We start from the raw sequence: 17,738 nt of genomic DNA on the forward strand, positions 1-17,738 counted from the left end.
GTGGATCAGGTTATATGCCCCAGTGTCGGCGTATATTCGCGGACGTGGAGCTTAACTTAAGGCCTGGCCAGACAGAATGCGGCCTGGCCGTCCGGCCTGTGGCCTTGAACCGCAGCCGGCAGGCCGTACTGTTGAATCGCTCGTTACTGTACGGCGGCGGTCACACAGAGTGCGGCTCTGACGCACCGGCCGCCGCCGGGTTGTCACAGGTTACAGATTCGCCGCAAGCCTGAGCGGCTGATTGCCTCTATTGGCGCCTTCAAGCGCTCTGCTGTCACACTGGAAGCAGCGGCGTGAGGCGGTTTTTGCCTTGCAGCTCGTAGTGAATGCATCATGGACACAGACTTTATAGAGGAGGTTAGGGAATAGAACTTTTTGTATGATACACGCGATCCTGATTTGGAGGTAGAATACTTTTGCCTTCGATATACTCTTGGTAGAAAGCTGAATTCTCAAAAAGAGTGTTGTCCCTGTGACTTCCACAACTTCCAATATTAACCACTGTAAACTTGTAGTATGGATCAACGATCGACAGGTGAACTAGCGAAAAGAATTGTTTATAACAGAAGAACTGGGATTCACTATCCTTCGGGCATTTTAACCTGATATGCTTTCCATCTATGCTTCCAAGACAGTTCGGAAACCCCCAAAGTTCTAGAAATCCTTTTTCAGATTTCTTCCACATCTCTGTTGTAGGATTTGGTAAATACTTGGGTTGTACAACAGTCCATATTGCCTGGCACACGTCTTTCACAATTTCTGAGACTGTTGAACGTCCTAATCGAAAAGATAAAGCTATGGTCTGGTGACTGTCGCCTGTAGCCTGTATCTGGAAAAGATTAAAATAAATAATGCCGATAGAACGAATAGATAACTTAACGACCAAAGATATGTTTGTTTAAATCAATGACAATGTTATGAATACAATGAAACAGAACAATCTATTTAGTAGAAAGTTCTCTCTAGCGGGACATACGGAACTAGATTTTAGTATCGTTTGCTGTATTCGTAAACACTGCAGATAAATTTCACTCCACTCGTAACTACATTGTGGGATAGCACTTTCTTCCGCCGAACCTTTGATATGATACAGCGAAACTGAAATGGAATAATTTATATGACTTCTGTATGAAGCCAAAGAGGCCACAAATGGTAAAACTCAAACAAATGGCTAGTCTGTGCTTTGCATCAATTGGCTTTCTCCATTTCGTTGTGCACTTTTCGGTGCTACCTTTTTATCAGGCGATGTAGTTCCTCGAAACATACTCGCGAAATACAAAAATATTTGAAGTACCTATCTTCGTCAGACCCTAGTTCTATACACAGACGATGGTATTCTCCTAAACTTTGTTTCGCTGTTAACGTCGTACACCCAACATCTCCTCTTCTTGGTGCCATTTCATATTGCTAGCGCGAGGAGTTCTTCCTGGTCCGAGCTACTCATTTCTGCACTTAAAGAAAATGAACTCGCACAAAGATAACGTGTCCCGCGTGCAGCATCCAGATCGTCCAACGCCAAGACAATCGCGCGATACATGCAAACTTAATAATGGTGTTCGACCCCTTCCACAGTGTAGCAGCTGACGCATCAAGAGTCGCTGCGGCCGGCCGCTGCCTGTGTGGCGTCCCTGGCCGCTGGCGGGCCCGGCCTCCCGCTGCGCCGTCCGTCGCAGCGGCAGGCCGGATTCTGTCTGGCCAGGCCCTTAGTTAAAAGCCGATGCACACGTCCCAAATGCTTCACGGAGTGAGGCAAAGACAGCGCGCACCGGACGAAATTTGCCGTACGGGAGCCGATTCCCAGATTCTGGATCCGTTGCGCATGTCCGCTGAGTCGGCCGCTGCTTCTGGGACGCCTGACGCAGAGGGCAGCTGCGGCCCGCGCAGTCAGCCCGCCGCGCCGCAACCCGCGCTGTCAGCGCCGCCTGCGTCCGACGTCACTGCAACCCGCTGAACTCCACGGCGTCAGCGGAAAGCGCAGCGCGTCGCAGCCCACAGACAAGACAACAGTCTCCCGTCCCGCCGACGACACTTGCCGCACGGCACGCAGGAATACATTCACTGTCACGGAAAAGAAAGACCTCTCACGGTCAAACTAGCGTCTCCGAACTAGACTTTAACACGTAACGTGACTAGGGTGACCAGATGCAATTGTTTAAAAGGGAGGCAAGCAGCTTCAAAAGGATTGTTAGTGGTGGTCAGCTGGTGATTCCCAGACCAATATTTTTTTTTATTTTTAATTTAAAAACATTGATTGTGGGGACGCGTAGTTTTAAGATTTAACGAAGACGGCTGCCTAAACGTCACTCGTGATTCGCTACTTTCATGTGACTTGTCCAAAGCTGACGGGTGGTATCCTCATCTGCAGTATTCCCCATAAAACATACGTTACATTTTAATAAATCAGTTTATTATTTGTAGCCATAACATACATACATTCTTTGGCGTACAATCCACTGATCTGTAGCTAAAATGATGCATTATACAATGCTAATGCTCCTTCTCCAGCAAGAACTCTGTGGCTTACAGCAGTAGATTGTTGTTGCTGAAATAATGTCTCTATGCTAGACATTGAACTGAAAGCCTGAAGGTTTTCTTTATGCTTCTGAGTGGCAATGTGATGTTCCAGATCTTGGACACCTGTGCAAGAAATTTAACATTTCAGTGACAAACCAACATGTATTTCGTTTTATAGCGTTCAGGCAGCCAATAAGATTGCTTGTTTCTGTCGGCAATTAAAACTAGTTATCAATTGTGTGGTAGTTAACTGAGCAATATAAAAAAATTAAAAACATTGAGTGTGGTGACAGTGCGGCGTCAAGTGTTTTGTTATGTCAGCAACACGGAATTGTTTACAAAGCGATAAACGTAAGACCATTCACCTCCCTTCATTCGACGCACCGCTACCAACATCTACAATTCAGCAGCAGCTGACGACATGTAAACTGCACTTCAACCTTCCGAATACTAATAAATTGAATGGCTATGAAACAATGAAATAAAACTATGACAGTTAATCTGTCGAGTTGTTTCTTACCTTTATTGGCCACTGAGACGTACGTTCCAGCTCCAAATATCTTACATTCCGCTTCAAATTCATTTCTCCCTTTCTTGAAAGCCGGATATTTGCAGGAAAGGACATTAGAAAATGTACACTTTCGTTTATGCATAGCCAAATATTTTACGTAACTCACTCGGTTAAAAATTACACTCACAAATCAAACGTGCACTACAGGAAGCCAATACAAAGCGAAGAAACGAAACGAAAATTTTAAATAATCGGTATTTGCATTCGCTTATAGGTCGATCAACGATAACATTGACGATCCTGGTGCCACCTACTAACACCGCCTTCGTGCGTGTTTATCACGAAGGCTGTGCCAGTAGTTGAAGTATTTAAGAGAAGAGCAATAGAACGGGACGAATTGTGAATTTAACTGTATTACGCTCAACTTTGCGATAAAGCCGGACACTGTAAAAATCCGCCCGCATCCCGGACAAAGAGCTGAAAAGGAAGACATGTCCGGATTAATCCGGACGTCTGGTCACCCTAAACGTGACAGATTACGCCTTTAGCTATCCACGTTGAAACTTGCACTGCACTCCGACCACCTTTTCCCACCACAAACGCGAAAACAAGCGGAGCGTTCGCCGAACACGTCCGCACGCCACGCCACACCTCAGAGAAATCTTTATATATTATGTTCTTTATATTATTTTTAAAAAAGCGTTAACAACTGTATACCAATAAGACTGTAACAATGAGAAGTCTTTGCTATTAGATTCAGAAGCATACGACCCACCTTACATTTTGAGGGGATGGCTACGCTGCACTGTTAATGAAATAAATAATGAAATAGTGGTGTAAGAGAAAGAATAACGGGAAATAAATACATTGTTGCAGACGTCACCTGCTGCGACAAGGAAAGAAAGTAAGCTGGTTATTCATAAGCAGGATGAGTATATGTACAAATTACCAGGCTCTGGCCTGTGACGTACCCTCGTGTCATCTGGCAACTCCTCATGGCGACACAGGTTCCTCTCCATCTCCTCCACCCACTCAGGCATCTCCTCACCTGAACCAGCACGGATCAGTTCATTGAGGTCTCCTAAATCACCTACAGCAACAACGTAGCTATCTAATATAAAAAAAACACATACAAACACCAAATAAATAAATAAATACATAAAATAATTTGACGAACGAATATGTACTTACATGATAGCTGTGATGTGGTCAGCATAAGAAGCTCTTCCTTCCCTGCTCTTGCTCCTCGAGATCACCTACAGCAACAACAAAATATATGCAACATCTTTTATGTATACGATAAACCTTTTGGCTAACAGCAACATATGACATATACATATGAAGAAGAAAATATGTGCTACTTAAAATGCTACGCTGCTGTTGTTGGCTTTCAGCAGCCAGGTCATCAATGGTCCACTGGTCATATATTAAAGCATAAGATGACATGTATCCAGTACTATGAATTTCTTAGTGAAAAAGTTACAGTTAACGATTTTGAATCTCAAAGTCATGTACAAGAGCAAAGACTCGACGACCACTAAATAACAGCAGCATATTATGTACATGAAAAGGAATACATACACTACTTACAATGCTGTCGCTACTGCTGCTGCCGGTGCAATGTCTCTGTCTCCAAGTCATCTGTGGCTTGATGGATGAATGCTGAAAAACAAGAAGAAAAAAAAGTAACGCGTAAACCTGAAGACATGCTGCAATACTTTCTTCAACTTTCGAATCTTAACACACAAGGATTTGATGCCACAAAAGTTTATAACGTTAATATACATCGAAATCTGAACACACGGTGATCTGATAGTAGGAAAATTTTTTACAAAGATATACCCTATGAAATCCGACCTCATGCTATAAAGTAAAATACGTGCTTACCTTGTGATTTCCATTCCCGCCACAATCTTGGGATTTTGTCGCCACTGGCACTGCCGCTGCTGCTGTTTGATAAATGCTTCACGTTGCAAGCAAACTAACGATTAATGCATTCACGTTTGAGGACAAGACAACAGAGCTGACCCACTGCAGACGACAGCAGAATGAGGCCTGGGGTGGAGGCGGTATGGTATATATACCTTCATTGATTCATCAATAGCCAATAGGAATGAAGTATTCTCAGGAAGGACGATAACCTTGCTCTGCATGTTTGGACTTTTTGGTTCACTCAGAATCAGGAAGTAGAGTAGCCACTTGAGAGATAGTGGAGGTGATTTCCCAGATATCAGACATCAAAAGGACACCGACTTCTGCTCTGGGGTGTGTGGACTTCCAAGTCGCGACCCTCAAGGTTCCCCCTGGGTGAGTGAGTAGTGCTCAGTATGCGTTTGGTTGCCTTCGTGGTCCTGTGGGTTACAGGTTACTTATGGAGGAGTGTGCTTTTGTTCTCAAATGTCGCAGTAAGGGAGCAATGTTTCTAGCACTGTGCATTTGCACGGAGCTATTAGCAGGTGCATGCTTTATAGAGTCTATTTGCAGTATACATGTTATGGGGGGGGGGGGGGTTCGCGATGTTTGTGGAAGGTTTACGTCTTCATTAGCAATGTTTTTTGTGATACGCTATTCCCCGCTGCCAATCTCAAGCACTGTAAGCAGAGCAGGACATGATGTATGATGTTTGCGGCAGCGGAAAGCTCTTACCTGTCAGAAGACGGTAGCCATCACCTGACGCTTTGTTCGTGCAGCTTCCAGTCTGCGGGCCGCACGAGCTGGACCTGTGTGCCAGCCTCTCTCCTCGCATTTTTAACAGTGAGGGGTGTTTATGTTGACGTAGATTTCGTAATGGCAATCCCTGTATGGTCGGAAAAAGTGATCTATTTAATTTCTGCTTTTTGGAGTATTTTACATGATCTTCATCTTCCAAAACAGCAGAGAGGTCCAACCCCCATTAATTAAATTTTATTAACCACACGACTGCTACGGTCACAGGTTCGAATCGTGCCTCGGGCATGGTTGTGTGTGATGTCCTTAGGTTTAAGTAGTTCTAAGTCTAGGGCACTGATGACCTCAGATGTTAAGGGGGGTAGGACGTCAAACGGGCTGACTTGTAGCAGGAGAGGCACCACAGGACATTTTAATTTCCACTGTTTATACTTTTACAAGTAAATTCATAAAACTTTGTCAGCATTACCAGGAAGGATTCAGGATTCACACTCGTAGCAGCGGAAGTTCAAAAACATAGCAAAATAAGTTTTTTTACAAGTGATATTTCATCATTTTTTCACTTACTATTGGCTGCATTTGTTGCTATAGGTACACTTTTCTGCATAAGTAAGAAAAATTCTTCGATGAATTTTACGCAGCATACAAACCATACGTACAGGTGTCTGAAACTCTAGAATCTATTTAATTTATGAAAAAATGAATGAGCTTTTTCGTTCTAAACTTTGTGTTTAGAAAAAAATCAAATTTTGTAGTTAATTATCTCAATTTTTACCACAGTTCTTAATAGATTTGGAAAATTCTAGAGTTTCATACACCTTTAAGCATGGTTGGTATGCTGTGCAAAATTCATCAAAGAATCTCTCTTACTTGTGAAGAAAAATGTACCTATAGCAACAAATGCAGCCAATAGTAAGCGAAAAAATGATGAAATTTCACACGTAACAAAATTATTTTGTTATGTTTTTGAACTTCCACTGCTATGAATGTGAATCCCGAATCCTTCCTGGTCATGCTGACAAAGTTTTATGAATTTACTTGTAAAATTATAGACAGTAGAAAATAAAATGTCCTGTGGTGCCTCTCCTGCTCCAAGTCGGCCCGTTTGACGTCCTACCCCAATTAAGTCCCATAGTGCTCAGAGCCATTTGAACCAATTAAATTTATTAATAAACAGTGTGTCCTTTGCTACATATTTAACATGGATGTGAATTTCGTGTCATGAGGTCCTTCCTCTCTGGCGCCGACTGAGTCTTCCTGGCAGTTCCCAAGTGGGGTAGGGGAGGGGAAGAGCAGGAGTGATGGGCGAGGGATTTCCCAGAGGCGGAGAGGTTAATGAACTGATAGATTTAATTAATTATTCAATTAATTTCATATTAAAAGTGTGCTTATATTGGCGAGGGAGGAGGAGAGTGTTGGGGGATTGCACAGAGGGGTTGCCGTGGTTGGGGTACAGGGGTAGGGGTGGCGGAGGTTCTCAGAAGGACGGACTATATCCAGGGTGTCATAAATAAATTAGCTTAACAATACGTTAGGGGACAGGTGACAGGTCATAAACCAATCAACTTGGCCTCCAAATGTATGCAGCCTGCATACAGAAAATCGCGTACAACCCGTGTTACACTTCTACTACTGAAGAGCAATCCAGCAGAGTAGCAACGGCTCCACTGTCTGGAAAGTCTGCATAACGTCTGGGAGAGCTGCGTGCCGACCGTACACCCCTCCGTACAGCCTCCGCACGACGCCTCGAATCAGACGATGACACGGCAGCTGATAGATATTGTGGTGTCACCGCCAGACACCACACTTGCTAGGTGGTAGCTTTTAAATCGGCCGCGGTCCGTTAGTATACGTCGGACCCGCGTGTCGCCACTGTCAGTGATTGCAGACCGAGCGCCGCCACACGGCAGGTCTAGAGACAGATCCTAGCACTCGCCCCAGATGTACAGCCGACTTTGCTAGCGATGCTACACTGACAAATACGCTCTCATTTGCCGAGACGATAGTTAGCATAGCCTTCAGCTACGTCAATTGCTACGACCTAGCAAGGCGCCATTTATCCTTTGTTATTTATATTGTGAAGCATGTACTATCAGACGAGGTGCACAAATTATGGATTAAAGTTAAGTATTCCAGCAACTACGGTCTTTTCTTACTAGACTCAACTACTTTACTGTTCCAGACCTCACGCCAATCTGCGTGAGCTTAACGCGTGCTATTCGGCTACCGGGTATAGTGGATTGGCTGTCTGGCCAGTCCACTACAGATATCCCTTGGGCCTTTGTGGCCTGGTTGAGCAGCCCGCTTTTACATTCCATTATTCCTGTTTTTGTTTTGCTGACGTTCGTCTTACAATCCCACTTCTGTCTGTGATAGGATTAAAATGTCATCGAGAAACCTAAAAGTTTTTATTGCTTCTCCCTGACGTTTAATTCTTTCTTTAAAACTTTCTTCCATTTGCTTTATTACTCCCTGAAGGTACAGAATGAATAACAATGGCGGTAGGTTACAAACTTTCCTGACTCTGTTCTCAGCCACTGCTTTCCTTCCATGTCCTTCGACTTTCACAACTGCTGCCTGGTGCTGTATATAACATTCTGGCCGGCCGGTGTGGCCGAGCGGTTCTAGGCGCTTCAGTCCAGAACCGCGAGACTGCTACGGTTGCAGGTTCAAATCCTGTCTCGGGTATGGAAGTGTGTGATGTCCTTAGGTTAGTTAGGTTTAAGTAGTTCTAAGTCTAAGGGGCTGATGACCTCAGATGTTAGGTCCCATAGTGCTTAGAACCATTTCAACCATAACATTCTGTTACCAGAATTCTGCAGTTGTTACCTTCAGGATTTCGAAGTGTGTGTTTCAGTCTACACTGTCGAAAACTTTCTCTGAGTCTAAAATGCTTTTCTTTTCTTTAACCTATTCTCTCAGGTAATTTGGAAGATCAGTTTTTTCTTGAGTGTTCCTACATTCCTCCGGAACGCAAACTGATATTCCCTGACGTCTACTTTTTCCATTATTCTGTAAGTAATTCGTCTCAGTATTTTGCAGCAATGACTTATGAAACTGACATTTCGGTGATATGCACACCTATCGGCACTTCCTTGTCTTGAAATTATTTCATTGTTCTGGAAGTCTGAGTGTAATTCCTGTGTCTCATACATCTTGCCCGCCAGATGGAATAGTTCTGTCACGAGTGGCCTTCGCAGTGATATTAGCGGTACGGAGGGAATGTGTTCTACTCCAGATCCCTTGTTTCGATTTTATTCTTTCAGTGGCCTGTCAAATTCTTCCTGCAGTATCGTACCCACCGTCTCATCTACATATACGTCCTCTTCCCATTGTATAATCATCATCATCATCATCATCATCAGCCAATTCAATCATTAGATGATGTGGCCTCTTCGAGTCGTGGATTCAGGTAGGCTTTCAGCAGTCTTCTCCAAGTGGGACGGTCTTGGGCAGTTCTCTGCCAGGTGTTACCAGCGATCTTCTTGATGTCTTTGTCCCATCTGTCTGGTGGTCTTCCTCTAGGCCTCCGGTGCTCTCTCGGACTCCACTCCAGTACTAGCTTCGTCCACCTGTTGTCTTTTCTTCTTGCGACGTGGCCAGCCCACTGCCATTTCAAGGAACCTACTCTCTCTAAGATGTCATTAACCTTCGTCACAGACCGGATGTCATCTGCCCTTTTCCTGTCCTTTCTTGTATAGCCCAGCATTGATCTCTCCATGGCTCTCTGTGCTGTCCTAAGTTTCCCTTTTGTGAATGAGTTCAGTGTCCATGTCTCGCATCCGTACGTCATCACACGAAGAATGCATTGATCAAATACTGCTTTCTTCAGATTTACTGGCATTTTTGATCTGAATACTTTTGAATTCTTCCCAAATGCTTGCCAACCAAGCTTGATGCGTCGATAGATTTCTGGTCTTATGTCTCCCTTCATATTTATAATCTGGCCAAGGTAGACATATTCACTGACCTCTTCTAGTAGACTGTCCTTGACTTTCACATCTCCAGCTGGGACCCATTTGTTGGATATTACTTTTGTTTTGGAAAGGTTCAAGTTCAAGCCAACCAGCTGACATTCCGATGCAAGATCTGTAACTAAGTTTTGGAGCTCTGCGAAGTCTTTGGCCAGTAAGGCAATATCATCAGCAAATCTCAAGTTGGTAAGCCTTCTTCCATTAATTCTGATTCCCTTACCTTCCCAGCTCAATTTCATTTCGCTTTTATAAGCCTTATGTAACATGTTGACCTCCAGTTGTATCTAAGTAAAAGCAATAAACCTGAAGACAGCTATCTAAAGTCTCAACGCCGACCTGCGTGCGCTATCAAAATGGGCGCAGGATGTAGACTTAAAACTCATACCATCCAGAACTCAAACGGTACTGGTTGATAATTCGTGGCAAATTATTCGGAAATTTCGGGAGTCAGTGCTATCTTTAATGGTACAAATATCAACTTTGCTCCCTCGGAAAAGATCTTGGAAGTAATAATGGATGAAAATCTAAAGTGTACTGAGCACGTAACTGTAGTGTGCAAGAAGCCATCAGTGTCTCCTTATGCCCGGCGACAACATAAAAATCTCTTCCCTCTTGACCTGTACTTCCAGTTATTGATTACAGTGGTGCGAGCCTGCAAGGTCTTTCAAGTGCAGAGCTGTCCATATCCTCTGCCTTTTCTACTATCTTATCAACGAACGCCAACCGTCATATCCGTCGCTGACCTTAACGCTCTTGTGTGAACAACATCAACATCCGTTCCCGTAAGAGTACAGTCCTTTCTGCTCCGCTCCAACGTTCACCACTTTCTCGAAGTCCTGGCACATTATATTAGAGAACTGAATAACATCTCCAGCTTCACAAGACAGTTAATAACATACCTACTAAAGCAACAATAAAGATTACCATTATCTTTGTACGCACTCGTTATCCCTGTACCTCAGTCTTTTGAAGCAGCTCCTCCTCATTTCCCACTATTTTAGCTGGTCTACTCTCTTTAAATTTCCTTTCCCCAGAACTCACTACATCGGAAAACATCTATTTTGTACACCTGTAAATTCTTTTTTTTTAATTTTCCACTATTATTACTGTATTCACAGATGTGAAAATTACCGAACTATCAGTTTTATAAGTCACAGCTGCAAAATACTAACGCGAATTCTTTACAGACGAGTGGAAAAACTCATAGAAGCCGACCTCGGGGAAGATCAGTTTGGATTCCGTAGAAATGTTGGACCCTACGACGTATCTTAGAAGAAAGATTAAGGAAAGGCAAACCTACGTTTCTAGCATTTGTAGACTTAGAGAAAGCTTTTGACAACGTTGATTGGAATAGTCTCTTTCACATTCTGAAGGTGCAGGGGTAGAATACAGGGAGCGAAAGACTATTTACAATTTGTACAGAAAGCAGATGGCAGTTATAAGAATCGAGGGGTATGGAAGGGAAGCAGTGGTTGGGAAGGGAGTGAGACAGGATTGTAGCCTATCCCCGATGTTATTCAATCTGTATATTGAGCAAGCAATAAAGGAAACAAAAGAAAAGTTCGTAGTAGGTATTAAAATCCATGGAGAAGTAATAAAAACTTTGAGGTTCGCCGATGACATTGTAATTCTGTCAGAGACAGCAAAGGACTTGGAGGAGCAGTTGAACGGAATGGACAGTGTCTTGAAAGGAGGGCATACGATGAAGATCAACAAAAGCAAAACGAGGATAATGGAATGTAGTAGAATTACGTCGGGTGATGCTGAGGGAATTAGATTAGGAAATGAGACACTTAAAGTAGTAAAGGAGTTTTGCTATTTAGGGAGCAAAATAACTGATGATGGTTGAAGTAGAGAGGATATAAAATGTAGACTGGCAATGGCAAGGAAAGCGTTTCTGCAGAAGAAAAATTTGTTAGCATTGAGTATAGATTTAAGCGTCAGGAAGTTGTTTCTGAAAGCATTTGTATGGAGTGTAGTCATGTATGGAAGTGAAGCGTGCACGATAAATAGTTTAGACAACAGGAGAATAAAAGCTTTCGAAATGTGGTGCTACAGAAGAATGCTGAAGATCAGATGGGTAGATCGCATAAGTAATGAGGAGGTATGGAATAGAATTGGGGAGAAGAGGAGCTTGTGGCACAACTTGACCAGAAGAAGGGATCGGTTGGAATGACATGTACTGAGACATCGAGGGATCACCAATTCAGTATTGGAGGGCAGCGTGGAGGGTAAAAATAGTAGAGGGAGACCAAGAGATGAATACACTAAGCAGATTCAGAAGGATGTAGGCTGCAATAGGTACTGGGAGATGAAGAAGCTTTCACAGGATAGAGTAGCATGGAGAGCTGCATCAATATAGTCTCAGGACTGAAGACCACAACAACAACAACAACATTATTATTATTATTATTATTATTATTATTGTTATTAGTGACAGCAGCAGTTATAGTAGAAGTACTTAAGGTATTAACTTTATTAGTTGATCGTCAGTATTATTTACTCACATTGTGACTATACACCCTCAAATAACTTTAATACTAACTTCATATTAGTATTTCTTAGGTAACTGTGATGTAAAAAAGATAGTGTATGTGTGAAACCCTGGTGCGGTGTAAGAAAGTGCCCGGTGACCCTAATCAGATCGGGTAAAATAAACAAATGAAATAAATAAATACGTTACTTCCAGGTCTGAGCTCCCCTCGTTTGCACAGTCCTGGTGTTCCAACTGAACTCTCGAAATTCAGGTAGCTGTTTTTCTTTTCTCCAAAGGTCTCTTTATTTTATTATTGGCGTTGTCTATCTTTCGCCAAGTTATGCATGCTGACGTCATGCATTTGTCCTCTAGCGAATACTCCTTAGCCATTTTGCACTCTCAGTTAGTTAAATTTCTTAGACGTTTGTATCCCTCTCGCCTGCCTCATTTGCCGTACTTTCACATTTCGTTCTTTCCTCAACTAAATTCCTGCGGCATCCGAGGATTTCTGCGAGGCCCTGTCTTTTTAAGAAAGCGATCTTCCGCTACCTTCACTATTCTATCTCTCAAAATTACCCACATGTCTTCTACCGTGTTCCATTCCCCTTTGCAAAGAAGACGAGAAAAATATTCGACTTTAAAAAGGCCAGGAATAAGCTGATTGTAGAAATGGATACAGGGCAATGACGCATTAGCAAGTCGCCGGGCGGGATTAGCCGAGCGGTCTCATGCGCTGCAGTCATGGACTGTGCGGCTGGTCCCGGCGGAGATTCGAGTCCTCCCTCGGGCATGGGTGTGTTTGCTTGTCCTTAGGATAATTTAGGTTAAGTAGTGTGTAAGCTTAGGGACTGATGACCTTAGCAGTTAAGTCCCATAAGATTTCAGACACATTTGAACATTAGCAAGTCGGCCAGGTAATTGTGGAGCAAAGGAATGACTGTGAACTAACGCCTTTTTTCTTTGCTTTCATAAATTAGACTCGGTTTCAAGAAAGCCTGCTCTCACTACTGCCGAGGAAGGAGGACTTGACTCTGCCTGTGCCGTGTACCCCGTATTCGAACATATCAGTGCCGCAGTTTGCATTTTATTTCGTCAGGACGGTGAGAAACGCAGAGCTAGAAAGCGTAGACATGGGAGGAGAGGTCCACACCGACAGAACTGTAGTCGGCAGCCGTGCTGGAAGCTGTGAGGTCACTATAATGCGAAGAAGAACAAGTAAGTGATTCCTGTAATTGCAACACATTTAAACGAACTTCATTCTGCTTATCTCCACTGAACCTCAGCAACGAACGCTAATACTTTTAAACTTGGAAGCTGGTCTTAAAATTAATTGCAGTTGGATATGTTGTTGTTGCTGTGGTCTTCAGTCCTGAGACTGGTTTGATGCAGCTCTCCATTCTACTCTATCCTGTGCAAGCTTCTTCATCTCCGAGTACCTACTGCAGCCTACATCCTTCTGATGTATTCATCTCTTGGTCTCCCTCTACGATTTTTACCCTCCACGCTGCCTTCCAGTACTAAATTGGTGATCCCTTGATGCCTCAGAACATGTCTTACCAACCGATCCCTTCTTCTAGTCAAGTTGTGCCACAAACTTCTCCCCAAACCTATTCAATACCTCCTCATTAGTTACGTGATCTACCCACCTAATCTTCAACATTCTTCTGTAGTACCACATTTCGAAAGCTTCTATCCTCTTCTTGTCCAAACTATTCATCGTCCATGTTTCACTTCCATACATGGCTACACTGCATACAAATACTTTCAGAAACGACCTCCTGACACTTAAATCTATACTCTATGTTAAAAAATTTCTCTTCTTCAGAAACGCTTTCCTTGCCATTGCCAGTCTACATTTTATATCCTCTCTACTTCCACCATCATCAATTATTTTGCTCCCCATATAGCAAAACTCCTTTACTACTTTAAGTGTCTCATTTCCTAATCTACACTCCTGGAAATTGAAATAAGAACACCGTGAATTCATTGTCCCAGGAAGGGGAAACTTTATTGACACATTCCTGGGGTCAGATACATCACATGATCACACTGACAGAACCACAGGCACATAGACACAGGCAACAGAGCATGCACAATGTCGGCACTAGTACAGTGTATATCCACCTTTCGCAGCAATGCAGGCTGCTATTCTCCCATGGAGACGATCGTAGAGATGCTGGATGTAGTCCTGTGGAACGGCTTGCCATGCCATTTCCACCTGGCGCCTCAGTTGGACCAGCGTTCGTGCTGGACGTGCAGACCGCGTGAGACGACGCTTCATCCAGTCCCAAACATGCTCAATGAGGGACAGATCCGGAGATCTTGCTGGCCAGGGTAGTTGACTTACACCTTCTAGAGCACGTTGGGTGGCACGGGATACATGCGGACGTGCATTGTCCTGTTGGAACAGCAAGTTCCCTTGCCGGTCTAGGAATGGTAGAACGATGGGTTTGGATGTACCGTGCACTATTCAGTGTCCCCTCGACGATCACCAGTGGTGTACGGCCAGTGTAAGAGATCGCTCCCCACACCATGATGCCGGGTGTTGGCCCTGTGTGCCTCGGTCGTATGCAGTCCTGATTGTGGCGCTCACCTGCACGGCGCCAAACACGCATACGACCATCATTGGCACCAAGGCAGAATCGACTCTCATCGCTGAAGACGACACGTCTCCATTCGTCCCTCCATTCACCCCTGTCGCGACACCACTGGAGGCGGGCTGCACGATGTTGGGGCGTGAGCGGAAGACGGCCTAACGGTGTGCGGGACCGTAGCCCAGCTTCATGGAGACGGTTGCGAATGGTCCTCGCCGATACCCCAGGAGCAACAGTGTCCCTAATTTGCTGGGAAGTGGCGGTGCGGTCCCCTACGGCACTGCGTAGGATCCTACGGTCTTGGCGTGCATCCGTGCGTCGCTGCGGTCCGGTCCCAGGTCGACGGGCACGTGCACCTTCCGCCGACCACTGGCGACAACATCGATGTACTGTGGAGACCTCACGCCCCACGTGTTGAGCAATTCGGCGGTACGTCCACCCGGCCTCCCGCATGCCCACTATACGCCCTCGCTCAAAGTCCGTCAACTGCACATACGGTTCACGTCCACGCTGTCGCGGCATGCTACCAGTGTTAAAGACTGCGATGGAGCTCCGTATGCCACGGCAAACTGGCTGACACTGACGGCGGCGGTGCACAAATGCTGCGCAGCTAGCGCCATTCGACGGCCAACACCGCGGTTCCTGGTGTGTCCGCTGTGCCGTGCGTGTGATCATTGCTTGTACAGCCCTCTCGCAGTGTCCGGAGCAAGTATGGTGGGTCTGACACACCGGTGTCAATGTGTTCTTTTTTCCATTTCCAGGAGTGTAATTCCCTCAGCATTACTCGACTTAATTCGACTACATTCCATTATCCTTGTTTTGCTTTTGTTGATGTTCATCTTATATCCTTCTTTAAAGACACTGTCCATTCCGTTCAACTGCTCTTCCAAGTCCTTTGCTGTCTCTGACAGAATTAGAATGTCATCGGCGAACCTCAAAGTTTTTATTACTTCTCCATGGATTTTAATATCTACTCCGAACTTTTCTTTTGTTTCCTTTACTGCTTGCTCAATATACAGATTGAATAACATCGGGGAGAGGCTACAACCCTGTTTCACCCCCTTCCCAACCACTGCTTCCCTTTCATGTCCCTCGACTCTTATAACTGCCATCTGGTTTCTGTACAAATTGTAAATAGCCTTTCGCTCCCTGTATTTTACCCCTGCCACCTTCAGAATGTGAAAGAGAGTGTTCCAGTCAACATTGTCAAAAGCTTTCTCTAAGTCTACAAATGCTAGAAACGAAGGTTTGCCTTTCCTTAATCTATTCTTTAAGATAAGTCGCAGGGTCAGTATTGCCTCACGTGTCCCAACATTTCTACGGAGTCCAAACAGCTGGATATAAATAGTGTTTAATGAAGAAATCGAAAAGTTTTTAACACTAAACGAAAAATGATACGGTACAACCAGCTTCTACAATGACTTTCGAATTATGCCACTGGGCGATGGAATTTTCATTTGAAAACGGTTTGAAAAAGAATGTTATTCATGAATCAACGAAGAGATGTAGGTCGGGAAATACTCGGGAGGCCGCCAAACCAGGCAAATGTATCTGAGAACATGTGCAAGTGGTAGGCGGCACCACATCTGCACTGAGGATGTGATGGAGGTGGAATGAACACGTAGATAAGTGGATAGATGACATACAAGTAAAGGAATACAGGAGGACTATATTACAGAAAGGGGGCTGTATATAGAAAGACAAGAGGAAGTAAGAGAAGACGAGATGGGAGGTATGATATTGCGAGAAGAATTTGATGCAGCAGTCGAAGACCGAAGCGAACAGAAAGTCTGTGGAGTTGACTATACTCCCCCAGAATTATTGCGATATTTGGAAGGGACAGGCATGACAAAACTATGCCACTCTGAGCGCGTGGGGTTGATCTGTTATTCTGTTATTCCGCGCAACGGAATAATCTGAGATGTACCCTTTACCCTGTGGCTCCTGCAAGATGCGATTTCACCCCCACACTACTACAGAAGTCAGACAGACACTCCTAACTTTCTAAAGAGAAATGCCTGAAAAACTTTCAGCAATAAATATCTTCTGGAGTCGTCCGCTGTAAGGAAATGACACAAAAATTCACAAAATTTCTTACGTAACTAGTGGGATACTTGGGTACTGGAGTAGTGCTAGTTAATGTAAGAAAAACATGAAACTAACGAAAGTTATTATTTATTTTGCAAAATTCTGAGAAATCACAATGACACTTTTAGTTATGAATTGAACATGTTGTATCCTGGTTCTTTTTGGAATATGAAGTTACCTCTCAAGGATAGGATTCGCTAATGAAATTTCTATACAAAGTTTAAGATGCTTGTTGCCTTGGCAGAATGGCTGAGAGGCGCACCTACTCAACTTGAATAATTATCCTTTAGAATGTTGCTAGGTACGGTCGAGGCTGTCGCGTGTGAAATGCAGTGAAGTGTACTGTTGTGGAGGAAATATGCGGCTCGTAATAGCTGTAGCACACAATACCGTAAGCTGCGATGACTGCTGTCTGCGCCGCTCGCTGCTGACAAATAAGATAACTCTTGTTCTATCTGGATTGACCTTCGCCAATCAAACTCTCTCTACGCCTTGATGAAGTCAAGGATTCCTATTCGCCCTTAGTCTAACTATTGGCGTGGTACACTGGTCAGATAACCAGTCCACCGCAATGCCACTCAAAATTCGGTCACAGGCGTTTAACTATAACTCTGTCCGTTCACACTGCACAATAAGTGTGGCGGCCAACACAGTGAACAATGCTTAATCGCAAGGACTCAATATAGAGTCGCCCATTGATTCGCTCTTGACAGAGGTGCTCTCCCAGTGAAGTACTGAGGAGAGACTTGTTCCTCGTTCTTTCGAGTACACGTACGAGCGCGCACGCTCTCGTTATGTGTTCTCACTCCAAGAGCGACCACAGAACGGCGACTCTCCACGCCAGACGTGAAGGGGTATATCTTTCGGTCTCTCCCATTATTCCTTCAGGCCAAGGCGCCAGAAATATCGTCTGC

The 17,738-nt window shown here is 44.3% G+C and overlaps 1 long non-coding RNA gene across 1 annotated transcript; it reads right to left on the reverse strand.

The window, feature by feature from the left end:
- Window positions 1-3,985: 3,985 nt before the first annotated feature.
- On the reverse strand, window positions 3,986-4,986 carry LOC126092115 (uncharacterized). Its single transcript, XR_007521305.1, has 4 exons — window positions 4,913-4,986; window positions 4,616-4,687; window positions 4,217-4,281; window positions 3,986-4,115 (listed from the first exon to the last, which is right to left on the reverse strand). It is a non-coding gene; the product is annotated as an uncharacterized LOC126092115 (long non-coding RNA).
- Between the last annotated feature and the right edge of the window lie 12,752 nt (window positions 4,987-17,738).

Source organism: Schistocerca cancellata, chromosome 7 (assembly GCF_023864275.1).
Source record: "Schistocerca cancellata isolate TAMUIC-IGC-003103 chromosome 7, iqSchCanc2.1, whole genome shotgun sequence".
Classification (NCBI taxonomy): domain Eukaryota; kingdom Metazoa; phylum Arthropoda; class Insecta; order Orthoptera; family Acrididae; genus Schistocerca; species Schistocerca cancellata.